This window comes from Leptonychotes weddellii, chromosome 2 (genome assembly GCF_054177405.1).
Source record: "Leptonychotes weddellii isolate Sample4059 chromosome 2, ASM5417740v2, whole genome shotgun sequence".
NCBI classification, from domain to species: Eukaryota; Metazoa; Chordata; class Mammalia; order Carnivora; family Phocidae; genus Leptonychotes; species Leptonychotes weddellii.
Window position 1 is genome coordinate 74,171,800 of NC_138370.1, and position 14,026 is coordinate 74,185,825.

Genomic DNA, 14,026 nt, shown 5'->3' on the forward strand with positions numbered 1-14,026 from the left:
AAAGGGAGAGCAGGCTCCCAGCTCAGTGGTTTTGGTTTGGCAATATTTTTCTTTTTTTTAAATTGAGGTATAATTGACATATAACATCATATTAGTTCCAGGTACACAATATCAGCTGCTGCAGGGATGCAGGGCTCGATCCCAGGACCCTGGGATCATGACCTGAGCTGAAGGTGGCCGCTTAACCCACTGAGCCACCCAGTGTTCTCCTCTAAGGCAGTTCTTAGAGTATGTCCAGGGATCCCCAGGATTTCCTGAGGCCCTTTTAGAGAGTCCATGAGGTCAAAATTATTTTCATGATACTAACATGTTACTTACCTTTCCCCAAAAGTTTGAGAGCCGCTTTAAGGTTTTCCTTGAAGAGAGCTTCCCTCAACCACACTGACTGTCACCGGCCGCAGAGAGCCGCAGTTGCAGATAGTCCTCCCATGAATGGGTTGTGAATGGTTCTACCTAAAGACTCTCTTCTGGGCTCAGTAATCTTCAGGGAAGATGGACTCCAGGACCTGAGAGTGGAGGAAAGAATGCCAAGTCCAGGCAGGTAGGTGTCATGGCTGAATTGTGTCTCTGCCAAATTCATATGTTGAGTTCTCACCTCTTGTACCTCAAAGTGTGACTTCAGTTGGGAGATAGGTGATTTCTTTCTTTTCTTTTTTTTAAGGTTTTGGTTTGGCAAGATTTCTTTTTTTAAATAGAGGTATAACTGACATATGACATTATATTAGTTTCAGATGTACAACGTAAGGATTCGATATTAGTATGTATTAGGAAGTGATCACCACAATACGTCTAATTAACATCCTCACCATACATAGTTATGCAGTTTTTTTTCTTGTGATGAGCCCTTTTAAGATCTATTTTCCTAGGAACTTCCAAATATGCAATACAGTATTATTAACCACAGTCACCATGCTGTACATTGTATCCCCATGGCTTTTTTATTTTATAACTGGAAGTTTGCACCTTTTGAGCCCCTTCACCCATTTAGTCTACCTGGGAGGTAGGTGATTTCGATCACAGACATGGTTAAGATCATTGGGGTGGGCCTTAAACTAATCTGACTGGTGTCCTTATAAAAAGAGGACATTTAGATACACACTTGTACGGAGGGAATACCATGTGAAGACACAGGGAGAATATGCCATTTACAAGCCAAAGAGAGAGGCCCTCAGAAGAAACCAGCACCCATTGATCTTGGATTCTAGCCTCCGCTTTGTGGGACTTCATCATGTCAGCGCTAGCAAACGAATACGGTCGGTTCCTCCGATCCCCTGCAGAGAGCTGCAGAGGACGTGGATGAGAAAATTCTGCTCCTTACACGGTCATTTTCCACGCTTTGTGGCTTGTTTACTTAAGCCATCTGATGGCTGTGGCTCCTCATTTGAAAAAGTTGTCAGTTCCCCAGAATTTGAAAAAAGTTCAGAAAAGTTAAAGAGACAGAACTTTATTTTATTTATTTATTTTTAAAGATTTTATTTATTCCTTTGTCAGAGAGAGAGAGAGAGCACAAGCAGGGGGAGTTGCAGAGGGAGAAGCAGGCTCCCCGCTGAGCAAGGAGCCCGATGGGGGACTCCATCCCAGGACCCTGGGATCATGACGGGACAGAACTTTAAAGGAGTTATCGTGTGAGAGTCGGTAGTGCCCTAAGAGGAAATCTCTGCCTCCCTCATTTTACAGATGAGGTGACAGTACCAGATGTGATTTCCCCACAGCAAGAGTGTTGCTTCCTAATGAGGAAACAGGGTAGAAGCCTGTCCTCAGGTGCCTCACACCAAGCTGGATGTTTCTAAGGCCTTCTAGGCCACAAGGAGGGGTTTGGGGTGTGTCTGGGGTAAGAGGGAAAGAGAGACCCCCGGGAGCACTTTTTTCTGTCCATCCCTCTGCCCCCTTTCCTGTCCCCACAGCTCCTCCTGACTGGAAGAAGCATTTCTTTTGTCTGATCCTCTTCAGTAGGCGGATCAGCCTCGTAGCTGAGTCAGGCCAATCAATGTTCCTCATTTGCCTGGGATTGAGGAGTTCGCTGCTAAACCCAGAAAAAGTCCCTGGCCACCTGGCATGAGGTGGCCCCCTAGGCCTGGCTGTCTGCGCCTACCAGCTTTTGTTCCACATACATGGAGGGGAACCTTGTAATGGGAAGCAAGTCCCACTTGGGTTTGTGCTGTGCTGAAGACATGGAGGAAATCTCTGTGGCTTGGTGGTTCTTAACTAGGGGAATTCCCATTTCCCTAAGGGCATTTGGAAAAGAGTGGGAGCATTTTTTAAATTGCAACTATGATTGCAGTGTGCTATTGGCATATATCGAGGTGGGGAAATGCCCCTGACGGTCCCCACGCAGAATAATTGTGCTGCTTGAAATGGCAGTGACGACCCTTGAGCACCTGAGCAGGATTGCCTTAACCTCGTTTCTCAGGCTCAGGGTCTTGCTAGAGGCCAAACCCTTCTCTCTTGCTCTGGAGTTCCAAGTCTCAGTGATGTGTTCTGTGACTGCAGGCTTCTAGAAGGTATAATTTAATAAGGAGAAATTACATGCTTAGGTAGAATATTTGCAAAATAATTACCTATTTACAAGACAAAGGTCTTGAACTCTGTGATCAGTGAAGAACGGCTCTGGAGGAAGTACTAGATATCTCACAGAGGACAAGAGTATGGGACAAGAACAATCTAAAATACTGAAAAGTAAAATACAGGAGGAAGCGGAATGAATCTCCCAGCCATTGGGCTCAAGGGTCCTGACTGACTCCTCTGTGAGGAGGAACTTGAGATCGAGTCCAGAGACTTCCATACAACCTTTACAGATCCTTGTATCTGTATACAGTTCTCATTATAGAGCAAATCCATTTGTCATCTTAATAAAATCCCAACTTAAAAAAGACATTCAGGTATTGCGATATAAAGCTGTTGGACAGAGCAAGTTTAGTATCAAGGTTCTGAAGCTCAGATGGGCGTAAATGGAGGAGAATCCCCCTGATGGAATGCTGTCTTCATGAGACCTTCCCCCCATTGGGGTGCTATACAGCATACAACAGAGGGGCCCCAAATGGTTTCCAGTTTACACAGAGGCTCTTTCTTTGCTTGCAACAAAATTATGATACTCATTTGATCATCTTTTTGCAATAAATGTATCCATGAACTCTCTGATATTTACTCAAGGCCCATGGCAATGGGCTTCTAGCCTGTCTTCCTGGACCGCAGAGACAGGGAAGTGAAAACTATTTCCCAGACTCGCTTGCAACTAGGGTCCTACATTCTACCCAGGGCAGCCAAATGTCTGGTTTTCCTGGGGCAGTCCAGTTTCTGTCTGTCTTGATGGCATCATTATTAAATGTGTCCCCTTCATTCTCCTGGTCTTCCCTGGGACTTAAAGTTGGTGGTGATGATGGGTGGCTGTTCTGGCAACTCCCTGGAGGAGGTGCTAGTTCTTCGAGGGCAGCTGCGACCACTTCTGGGGGGTTACTGGTGTGCAGTGCGGGCACTGCTCTTTCTGCTGGATTCGCCCCATGGGATGGTTGGGCATTTTCCCACGGTGCTTTGTTTCTGGTTGTGTTGCATCTAAACCCATTTCCCTGGTCTTACTGGGTGGGTGGGGGGGGGCGGTCTATAAGGTTCCTAGTATGTATTATCTATTTCATCAATTCTAAGATTCACATATTCCCACTTTTTTTTTTTTTTTGTCTTTGGAATTAGGATGCTTCTTACAGCCAATGACATAGTTTAATGAGCAGTGTTTGATTTTTCTTAGTTGTTTATAAAATAATGGTGTGCCTTACAAATGGTCGCATCTTAGTTTTATCAATTGATTAAGATTTCTATCTATTTATTTGACAGAGAGAGAGAGGGAGAGAGAGAGAGCGCGAGCAGGGAAGAGGGGCAGAGGCAGAGGGAGAAGCAAACGCACCGTTGAGCCGGGATCCCGATGCGGGGCTCCATCCCAGGACCCTGGGATCATGACCTGAGCCGAAGGCAGACGCTAAACAGACTGAGCCACCCAGGCGCCCCTGCATCTTAGTTTTAATGGAAAACAGTAATAAATGCCTTACCACTGCCTTAGTCAGCTCGGGCTGCCATCACAAAATACCACGGATGGTGTGGCTTAAGCGACAGAAGTTTATTTTTTCAGTTTGGGAGGCTGGAAGTCCAAGATCAAGGTTCCAGCTGCTTTGGTTTCTGGTGAGAGCTTTCTTTCTAGCTTACAGACAGCTGCCTTTTCACTGTGCCCTTACGTGGCCATGGCCTTTCTTCAATGCGTGCACAGAGAGAGAAAGCGAGTGGGAGGGTGGAAAGAGGATTCAAGATGGGGCCTGAACACTCTCTGGTATCTCTTTTTACAAGGACACCAACCCTTTTGGAGCTGGGTTCCCCACTGATGACATCATTTAACCTTAATTACTTCCTTAGAGGTCCCATCTCCAAATACAGCCACACTGGGGGGGTTGGAGTTTCAACATGTGAATTTTGTGGGGACACAAACATTTGGTCCATAGCATTGCTTAAATCATTGTTTGCAGCTGAGCACTCTGAACCATATAGAATACAAACAGAAAAGGAACTTAAGATGGAATTAAAGTAACTGAATCCTAGGTCATTTTTTGAAAATTCTACCTGGTTTCCTACAAATAAAAATAAGTTGTGTGAATCAGAACTTTCTAGAAATACAGGGGATATTTTGCAATGCTTGACAGTTCTTAAAAACTATTACATGTTCATTTCCAGGGTGGTCAAAGTTTTTCTCTGTCACTCACCTTCTACCCCTTATTATATCTGAATTTCTCCCACCTCCTCGCTTTTTAAATCATAAAAGAAACTTTTTTTTTTTTTTTAAAGATTTTATTTATTTATTTGAGAGAGAGAATGAGACAGAGAGAGCACACGAGAGGGGGGAGGGTCAGAGGGAGAAGCAGACTCCCCGCCGAGCAGGGAGCCCGATGTGGGACTCGATCCCGGGACTCCAGGGTCATGACCTGAGCCGAAGGCAGTCGCTTAACCAACTGAGCCACCCAGGCGCCCTGACATATCTCTTGAATTTGATTCTTTCCATTCCCACTGGTACTATTCTGGCCGGTCTCTCCTCTAGGTAATTGCAACCTTCCCCTTGCATGTGGCCTTGTCCTTGCCTTTTCAGCCTAGTCTCCTTACAGTGATCAGAGGTCTCCCAGGCAGCTTTGAACCTTGGGTCTTGGGAGTTGTGGCTGAGCAGAGCAGGGACATAGGTGCTTCTGTTAAGAGGGATTAGACATTTTCCCTACCCCCCCCCAGGTATTCATTTATATTCTTGGCTTTGCTTAAGAGCTGGAAAAATTCCCACAAGAAAAAACAAACTGGACCCTGTCCAGCCTTGTCAAGTTCTGACATAAACCAAATTATAGGAGAGATGATGGTGAGCACACACACACTAAAGTAGAATTCGTGATAGGAAATGTGGTACAATAAGCCAACCTGAGATCAAAATCTAAGCTTTTGATGGGAATGATGGTTCTACCTGAAACCATTACTTGGCTACATGTATGAATCTTGGGGGAAAGAGCTGAGTGTAGGGTAAAACTAGAATATTGTAATAAAGAGACTCACAATAATCGAGTGGCTTACGGAAGATAGAAGTTTACTTCTTTGTTAGCCACAGTGCAAAGGTGAGCTCTGCTCCATGAAGTCATTCAGGTACCCAGTTTTCTCTACCATCTCTTAAATCCTGGGTTCTAATTACATGGTTGAAAGTGAGTCACAATTAGTCAGTATTCTAGGTGAGTACGTGGAGGAACACATGTATAATATTCTAAAGCTTGGGACTAGAAGTGGCATTTACCACTTGTGCCCATGTTCCGTTGGTGGGAAGTCATATGACCTCATCTACCTGCAAGGAGGGTTGGTCAATATAATCTCTAGCTAGGTGGCTATATGCCCAGATATAAATCTACTATTATAGCAGATGGATAGAATGGATTTTGGGGGACAATGTGAATATACAAGATTATGATGCTTTGAGATCCAGACAGTTTTGACATGGGACAACATTGCATTGAGCTTTCTCTTTCTTCAAAAGGACCTCCTGGTTCTATCATCCAGGACTGAGGTGGTGGTGGTTACAGCAGATCTCTCTTAATAGTGGTGGAGTGCTCCCTTGAGGGGTACGTGAGGGGACCCATACCACCAGTCAAGATGACAGTAAGTTGTCACCAAGATTGATTGAAAACCTCATGTAAACAACTCTGGAGAAGTTTTAGAAATATACAGTAAGAGAAGCCCTGAGCAAAGATTGGACTTCCTGTTACTCAAGCAGTGAATACTCAGAGTAAGACCTGGGGTAGTTATTCAAATGTGGCCTCATTTACAATTGTAGGCTGATGAAGCATGGGCATTCCAGGTATTCATAGACTTGATTATGTTATCTTTTTATTTGCATAAGAAAAAAACCTTATCATTTCCTCTTGCTGCCAAAATAAAGTACAACCTCTTTTATATAATATTCAAGTCTCGGGGCGCCTGGGTGGCTCAGTTGGTTAAGCGACTGCCTTCGGCTCAGGTCATGATCCTGGAGTCCCGGGATCGAGTCCTGCATCTGGCTCCCTGCTCGGCAGGGAGTCTGCTTCTCCCTCTGACCCTCCTCCCTCTCATGCTCTCTGTCTCTCATTCTCTCTCTCGCAAATAAATAAAAAATTTAAAAAAAAAAAATTCAAGTCTCCTCATGGGCTGACTGCATCTAACCCTTCACATCTAATCTTTCCTCACCACCTTCCACCCTCTGGCTGCATTGCATTAATTACTGTCCTCCAGATGTGATGGGCATTTTCATACCTCTGTGACTTTGCTCCTATTGTTTCATACACCTGGAATGCCTTTCCTGTCCTGGATAACTCTTACTTAATCTCCAAGTCTTGTGGCAAGTAATGATAATGATGACAACTAGTAATTCTGTGCTTGTTATCTGCCTGGCCTTGTTTTAATCACTTTACATGGCTTATCTTTTTTAAGTTTCACAACAGATAGGAGATAGGTATTATTATTATTCTCATTTCACCATTCAAGAAAGAAGGGCATAAGGAAGGAAGCGAGTGTCCGAGCAAGAATTTGAGCCAAGCAGGTTGAGTCCGGAGTTGAGCTTTTGACCAGTCTGTTCCATGGTTTCCCCAATCATGACCCTACCCCCACAGCAGAATTAATCTCCTCTTCTGTGTTTCCATCACCCAAACCTGGGTCAAAGATAGTTTTTAATTTTTGTAGCCTGCTTATCAGTGCAGTCTCTAACATTTAGAAGATGTCAAGAAATGTGTGATGGTTAGTTTTATGTGTTAACTTGGCTAGGCTATTGATTGGTAGCAATTATTCAGTCAAACATTGTCTAGGTGTTGGTGTGAAGGTATTTTGTAGATATGATTAATATTTGTAATCATTTCACTGTAAAGGATGGAGCTAATCCAATCATAGCAAAGGCCTTAAGAACAAAACTGAAGTTTCCATGAGGGCTGGAGTTAGTTTCTAGCCTGTTGACCTGCTCTATGGAGTTCTGACTTGCCTAGGCAGTCCCACAATTCTATCAGCCAAGTCCTTGCAATAAATCTTTCTCTTTCTCAGGTAGAACCCTGGCAGATACAGTTTGGTGCACTTAATAACTAGTTTATAGGGCTTTAATGTCTTGAGTTCTAAGTCTTGGGTTCCAAGTCTACTCCTTGAGTTCAAAGTCTACTCCAAGTCCACTCTAGTAAGAAGTGAATTTGGAAAGAAATTTTACAACATTTTAATACTTGTTGAGAAATTATAGACTTGATTTGGATCTACATGAATGGTATCATCTTTACTCACCTTTAAAATTTGTATTAAAGGAGGAGAAAATCATGAGAAAAAAATGGACTGTAAAACAAAAGTGATTAAGAGGAATGACAAAATCCATAGAAATTTTTTTTTACATCAAAAAGTAAATTAGAGGGGCACCTGAGTGGCTCAGTTGGTTGAGCGACTGACTCTTGATTTTGGTTCAGGTCATGATCTCAGGGTCCTGGGATCAAGCCCTACATTGCCTTCCACACTCAGCAGGGAGTCTGTTTGAGGATTCTCTCTCCCTCTCTCTTTGCCTCTCCCCCTGCTCATGCTCTCTCTCTCTCTCAAATAAATAAATAAATCTTAAAAAAAAAAGTGAATTATGATAAATTTTTTTTAGGTCATGCCTAGGTGGTAGTCCATTGAGAAGAACTAAATTTTGAATAGAAATAATGAATACGGTCTTAGGTTATTTGATAGTACAACTGATGAAGAGGAGTGAATCACATAAACACATTAGGAAAAGATCTACATTTTTTACTTGTTTGATAAAATACTGGTATTGATAAAGACAATGTAAAAGTCATAATATGTCATTATATTGAGGATATTGATGGCAAACTATTTAATGAAATGTTAGTCAATTAGTATTTAAGATTAGCTGCTGCTCAAGGAAATCAGAAATGCCCTAAAGTTTTACATCTCATTTATAAAAGAAACTTATCAGAGGTCTTTTCAAAGTTGAGAATTCTAAGCATTTTACATGGCTTCAGTAAGGAATTGTGGAACTGTGAAACTAAAGGAAACCTTTCTAAACTATCAATAATAGGGCGCCTGGGTGGCTCAGTTGGTTAAGCAGTTGCCTTCAGCTCAGGTCATGATCCCAGGGTCCTGGGGTTGAGCCCCGCATTGGGCTCCCTGCTCATCGGGGAGCCTGCTTCTCCCTCTCCCTCTGCCTGCCTCTCTGCCTACTTGTGCTCTCTATCTCTATCAAATAAATAAATAAAATCTTTGAAAAAAAACTATCAATAATGAACACACATTTTGCTCAGTCATGATGGAGGAAGGACAGAATTATCTTTTTATTTTTTCTATAGAAAGTGATTTTATAAAATCTCATGATATGAAGAGGCAAAGGATATGCAGCCAAAAAATGTAACAAAAATGTTTTACAGAAGTGTGTCAGGTAATTAATAAAAGTATCAAGTTACTTTTCTAATTTTGGTGATTATGGTGTTTGATAGCTTTAAACATTTTATAATTTGCTGAGCTTTCTTTTTTGGTTGTATATAGATATTTACCTAATTAAAAAATTCTTTTTCTTATAGAGGAACCCAAATTGTAGGGCCATCAGGCTCTCCAAAACCTGGTTTTCAACTTAACTAATACTTCTTCTCTTATCTGTTGCCTTTTCCCCTCTAAGAACTAGAGATTAGATTTCTAGGGTTTCAGAGAGCATGATGACTCGCAGAAAGCCACGGGGTTGGACCTCAGACCAGGTTTAGTTCAAATTTGTATTTCAGGAAAATGACAAATCATTACTTATCATGAATCTTTGGATTCATGATATCTGAGTGTAACTGATATCTCAATGTTGAACGAGCAGATTACAAGAATTTAGCATAAAGGCTTTGTCCTTACGGAGAGTTATCTGATCACCTTTGAAAAAGTACTCCCATGCTAATTTTAGACTTCAGAGTCCCCCAAGTACCCTTATTTTGTGATTAGGATGTCGGCTTTCAAATGTCCAGTTTCACTGCCATAAAGAAGAAAGGGCCTTTTGTCCTTCGGAACTAGAAAATACAAGTCAGGATTTGACAGGGCCCAGCAAATAGCTGGGTTAGTTGGTCAATAATTCTTGGCTCCCTTACTGTATTCAGAGAAGGCTTACTGAAGACGGAACTATTTTTAATTATGTAATCCCCATTTCAGCAAGCAGCTATGGTCTGGCTATTGGTATGTTATCTATTTAGAAAAATTTTTGCCTCGTGGACAGAAGAGACAAGGTCAAAGATGGTAATCTCCTCCATGAAGAAACACTCAAGTTCCTCCTGTGGAATATGGAATATCTTTTTCCGTAAATATGGAGGTGGGAAGTGGGTGTGGGGGGGAAACTTCTTTGTCTATTGCTCACTGTCAGTGATGGCTGTTAACGGGGGATGCTGGGTTCTTCATTGACCTTGACAGAATAGAGCTGGCCTTGCCTCTCTTGATTGTCACAGGTGACTGTACACCAGCTTTTCTGCTGTGCTTTCTGCTCCCATTGTGGGCTCTGTGCATCAGAGAACACAGGCATGCATCCCTGATAAACAGCAGTGGTGCAAGGCACCACGGACCCTGTAAGAAATCCCTCCATTGGCAAGGGAGAGTCTGTGCAAGATGATACCGATCAACGTCATCTTCTGTTTCTCTTCCGTATTTGCCCTGCCTCTGAGTCAGAATGTTCTACCTACTGTTCAGTAGAAGGAGAGTCACACTTGGAACCAGTCATGATCTGTGATTTTGCTCAGGGGCTTTCCTTGACCTGGAATGCCCTTTCTTCCCATTTTCACGTGTCAAAAATTTTATTCGTAATTCGATCATCCCAACTGAATAGTTTCTGTTCCTTCTATAAGATGGCCTCCTCTTTTGCATCTCCATGTTAGCACTGTATTTACTTTTTGATTAAGGCATTTAATCAAAATTGCTCCACCTGCCGTTTCTGTAGCACAGACATCAGGTGCTTTCAGCGTCTGCATACGTCAGTGAGATCGGCAGTGACCGTCTTCTCTCACATGAGGTTTGAACACTTGTGTAGCCTGGAAACATTCCTGGGATGACAAGCTCCTAGAGTTCAGAGGCAGCTGGTCATCACCGATCCCTTTCACTTTAACTTTAAAGTGAAAATTACTTTTCTGACCTCAGGGAAAAGCCATATTTCATCTCTCAGGTGTTATGACCCAACCTTGTCCCCATACAAATTGCTTTTAGGATCAGCACGTTTCTTTAGACAAAATGTGCCTTAAAACATCCCCAGTTTTCTATCTAAAGAGAAAACAACCTTCCTCATAACTTCAAATCTTGAAAACTCTACGATATCAGCCCTGCATTTCCATCTGGCAATTATTATCCTATTAGAAGGGAAGTATTTCAAAGTCATGGTTATTAACCTGAATCTTAGGCCCTCACCCAAATTTCTGTATTTCTAGTTCTTTTATTACACACTAGATGTCACTGTCTGCCCAGTGAATTCCAAAGCTAAGCTTGTGGCAAGTTAATTAGAAAAGAAAGCTATTTGGAGAAGAGTTTGTAAGTGGCTGCAAAACATATTTTCAATTGTTTCCAAACAGGACATTTTCTCCCACAGTTTGCAAGGGGCATTCATTATTTCTTTGATAAAAAGAAACCCTTCAAAACTCATTAAAGGGAAGAGGACTAAAGGCAATGGCAGTCGTTTCTCCTTCCAGCCTTGTGGAGTTTATTTTTTTTTTTTATTTTATTTTTTTTATTTTTAAAGATTTTATTTATTTATTTGAGACAGAGAGAATGAGATACAGAGAGCATGAGAGTGGGGAGGGTCAGGGGGAGAAGCAGACTCCCCGCCGAGCAGGGAGCCCGATGCGGGACTCGATCCCGGGACTCCAGGATCATGACCTGAGCCGAAGGCAGTCGCTTAACCAACTGAGCCACCCAGGCGCCCCAGCCTTGTGGAGTTTAGACAGGTGCGTGGCCCCCGCTGAAATACGGCTTTTGTCTGAAATGCTTTCCTCAGCAAGGACAGAGCCGTAGGGCGTAGAGCATTGACACTGAGTCTGTTCCTAAGAGATGCAGGATTCCCTCACCCCCTTCCTGCGACACCACCCCAGAAAGGACCCTCCAAGTGCGAAGGAAGCATTCTTGACTTAATTTCATTTCCTTGATTTGCCTGGCATTTTCAGTCATGACACGTATGTGTAAACCTTTTCACTGGATTGCCGAGGTGAAAGAAGCCTGAAGAATTACCCTATGCTGTGGTAGAGCTGCCTAAAGGAAGTTCTTTGTTTTCACGTTGTTTAGGCCGAAACAATAAGCAGTGTTTCATGCACGATTGCCAAGTCTCCTTTATTCCAGAAGGCTGGCTGAAGAGCGATTGTCTTAGGACCATTGTCTTAGAACTGAAGAGCAAGGCAAGTTAGTGTGGCATGTACTTGGTTTAAACTCTGTCACGTAAAATTCTTTACACCACGGTTGCCCCTGAAATTACAAAAGTTCTTTACAGTTTCAAAACTTTATTTTTATTTATTATTTATTTATTTTTTAAAATTTTATTTATTTTTTTGACCAAGAGAGAGAAAGAAAGAGAGAGCCCAAGCAGGGGGGAGTGGCAGAGGGAGACGGAGAAGCAGGAACCCCCCTGAGCAGGGAGCCCGATGCGGGACTCGATCCCAGGACCCTGAGATCATGACCTGAGCCGAACGCAGACGCTCAACCGACTGAGGCTCCCAAGCAGCCAGTTTCAAAACTTTAAAGGGAAATAGGGAACGTCTTGGTGGTTTGCTGGCCATACTCCTCCACGAGGCTTTGGTAAACCCTAGGCATATGAACGGGCCAGGGATTCCAGACTGCTTTTCATTTTAAGTAACTGAAACTTTTTTGATTTAAAGTGACTGTCATCCCCAGCATTCCCCAAACAGCATATGCCCAAAATGATAAAAATAAAGGTGACAGTTGAAAGTATAGGCCTGAAATTTCAAGTGTGAACTGACTTGCTCTCTACTTTCTAGAAATCCGTGGCCAACTAAGCTTGTAACCAGAACTCACTCGGCAAAGATTTGACTGATGTGCCATCATTTTGCCAGAGCTTTGAGGTCTGCTTTGCATGTACATGTGTGTGTACACACATAGACACAAAAAAATTGTGTGGTTTCACAAAAAATCAGGTTTATTAAATTTTAGATATTTATGTGCTTTGAATTTAATAGAATACTCAAATAGGTCTCAGGCTTTGGTGAAGCTGGGTCACTTGTCGCTGTTCCCAAACTGTTACTCCTAAACCATAATTTGACCACGTTTGGCTGCTATTAGAATGTGACACCCTCAATTTTCATGTGTATGTGTTTGTGTGTGATGACATTTCGAGATGATTCTTGGTGTTCTTGTTCAGGTCTCAGTGAGACTGCGTTTGAATTACACCTAAAGCTTTTCCTTCCCAAATGACAAGTTTACATATGTAGAAAGTCTTCAAAGCAGAAGCAATATATAAGGAAATAAACTGAATCCACTTATTCCTCAAGTATTTAGAGAGTAGTTACTATCTCTATTTTAATAAAGAACTTTTTCTCATTGTAAAAGTAGTACGTGTACATTGTAGGAATTTGGAAAATACAGGTAGGCACACAGAAAAATATACACCCCATTCATAATTCTACCATGCAGAGATTTTGATATTTATATCTTGGTGATTAATATTTGGTTGATAAATTTCCAGTTTGGGCATCTATCTATCTATCTATCTACCTATTTACCTACATGATCATGTTGTGCATACTGTTTTGTAAACTACTTTCCCATTTACATTATAATCATTTTTTTATACCATAATTTCTATAGGCATAAAAGTGTTTTTTTAGACAGTTTTACAAACCAGTCCCACATGGTTGGACAGCCTCATAGCTAATCACATTGTGTATATTCATGATTTGTTTTTTAGGATAAATGAGTTTTTGGGTCAAGGGCATGAATATTTTAAGGCTCCTTCATGTTGCTAATGACCTTCTTATCTTTTAAAGGTCAATTTACATTTATTTCTATTAATAGTACCCAAATGCTAATGACCTTCTTATCTTTAAAAGGTCAATTTACATTTATTTCTATTAGTAGTACCCAAATGTTCCTGGATCTTTGTGCGTTGCATTAGAAATCTTTTTTTTTTTTAAATAAAGATTTTATTTATTTACTTGAGAGAGAGAGAGAGAAAGAGAGAGCACTAGCAGGGGAAGAGGCAGAGGGAGAAACAGATTCCCCGCTGAGCAGGGAGCCTGATGTGGGACTCGATCCCAGAACCCTGAGATCATGACCTGAACCGAAGGCAGATGCTTAACTCACTGAGCCACCCTGGCGCCCCTAGAAATTTTTTTATAGTGACTTCCAGTGCTGGTATTCTTAGTAAAAGCCAAACAGGTTTGTTTAATGTCAACCTTAAGATAAATACCCCAGCACATTAAAAAAGGAAGTTTTAGATTAGATTAAAGGGAGAGAGTATTGCATCTCTGACTCTGTGCATTTATTACAACAAGAACAGTTTAGTTTTTTTTTTTTTTTT

The 14,026-nt window shown here is 41.9% G+C and overlaps 1 long non-coding RNA gene across 1 annotated transcript in view; it reads left to right on the forward strand.

Annotated features, from left to right (window-relative positions):
• The first annotated feature begins 335 nt into the window (after positions 1–335).
• Positions 336–14,026, forward strand: part of LOC145720118 (uncharacterized) — a 151,830-nt gene continuing 138,139 nt past the window's right edge. Inside the window, exon 1 of the long non-coding RNA XR_014142864.1 lies at positions 336–541. This is a non-coding gene — a long non-coding RNA (uncharacterized LOC145720118). The remainder of the gene's footprint in view (positions 542–14,026) is intronic.